The sequence below is a fragment of the Amphimedon queenslandica genome, unplaced genomic scaffold (assembly GCF_000090795.2).
Source record: "Amphimedon queenslandica unplaced genomic scaffold, v1.1 AMPQUscaffold_13072, whole genome shotgun sequence".
Classification (NCBI taxonomy): Eukaryota; Metazoa; Porifera; class Demospongiae; order Haplosclerida; family Niphatidae; genus Amphimedon; species Amphimedon queenslandica.
The window spans coordinates 13,161-14,550 of record NW_003546692.1 but is presented as its reverse complement, the minus strand read 5'-3'; the positions used below and the strand labels follow the sequence as shown (position 1 = coordinate 14,550).

At 35.3% G+C, this 1,390-nt stretch overlaps 1 long non-coding RNA gene across 1 annotated transcript; it reads left to right on the top strand.

The window, feature by feature from the left end:
• The first annotated feature begins 697 nt into the window (after positions 1-697).
• On the top strand, positions 698-1,371 carry LOC109585395 (uncharacterized). Its single transcript, XR_002186468.1, has 4 exons — positions 698-807; positions 850-968; positions 1,046-1,135; positions 1,189-1,371. It is a non-coding gene; the product is annotated as an uncharacterized LOC109585395 (long non-coding RNA).
• Positions 1,372-1,390: the final 19 nt, after the last annotated feature.

Sequence of the window (1,390 nt, the reverse complement as noted above, 5' to 3'; positions counted from 1 at the left end):
TTCAGATTGATAGAGTATACCTAACTAAATAGTACTTGTATGGGTCTTGTGACAGGAGAATGTTTTGTTATTTTTTTACAATTTTATAAATTTCATGTTTTAAGTTACTAAGTTATTCTGTAACTTTTGTTTTTTGCTTTAATTTTACTTAAAATAAGTACTTAATACATTAGTAAGACATGTGTGCTTCCCTTGAAGTCATCTAATTGAATCAATTTTACTTTACAAACATTTTTACATGCTTATTACTGAAGAATAAATGTAGCCATAATTACACGTGGGTGGTTTAGATAAGTGACCGGAAGTAACCCGGATTGCTTTATCCGGTTTGGAATGTTTCAAGCCTATGGCTAATCATCACGTGACTGTAACTGGCGGTGGCAAGTTTTGTGCAAAGGTCTGTATATATAATCTATGGTCTAACTTAGTGATGTCAATTAGCTCCTCCCTTATCTACTTAAACGAGAAGGTGCGGTATAAAACGCGGGGCCCTGGGCATGGTGGCTTCCGGTTTATTCACGTGTAAAAATGTCGGCTCTAGATGGTGTTGCTTCTTCAAGGAAAAACGCAGAAAGAAAGGGGTTTTGGTACCAAATGGACTTCTATTTTACTCTCAAGGAAGACAAGGACCAGTTCTAGTTAGGCTTGATCGAGTTAAGGGGTCTTTAGGCACTGAAAGAAGGCGTATGTAGTATCTATGCTGGAACTGCTCATGTCTCATACTCGCCGATTTAGTTTAAAAAGAGAATCATTCTGAGGCTCTATCACATGATACTAGTAGTTCTTCTGCTATGCTCAATACTTCAGGTAGTTATAGTGTGTTTAAATTAGTGATTATATATAAATAAGGTATGGGTGATGGGGACGAAGAGCAGCCATTTTGTGCATAGATATAGGATCGGCTATTGGGAAACATACATTAGTGTTAGTGTGGTATGGTTGACCGAAGGATGATCAGTTACAGACAGGTATTCTTTGTTAGTATTATTATTATTATTATTATTATTATTATTATCAACATCATCAAAACTATTCATAATTTTAGATCGTCATGTGATTTGTGCTGAATTTCGATTCAATGCCGGTTGTGAGTCCTGTAATCGTAACTCAAGTTTATTAGGCACTAGATACAGAAGTAAGTATTATTTGTAATGTAAAGTAATCATATGGTGGCATTAATATTTTTAGGCTCGTACTAGCATTTTTCTTGTGTTGGTATATTACCATCACAGTACTGCCATATTTTTGTCGGCATCACTGGGCACAGTTGGGAAGAGGTACACAGATATAGGAGGCTCCTCACCATCCCAATATCTATTCAACCCTATAATGTTTATATTTTTAAAAATTTAGAATAGTATTTTTGTATTTACTTCTTCCAGTAGATCGT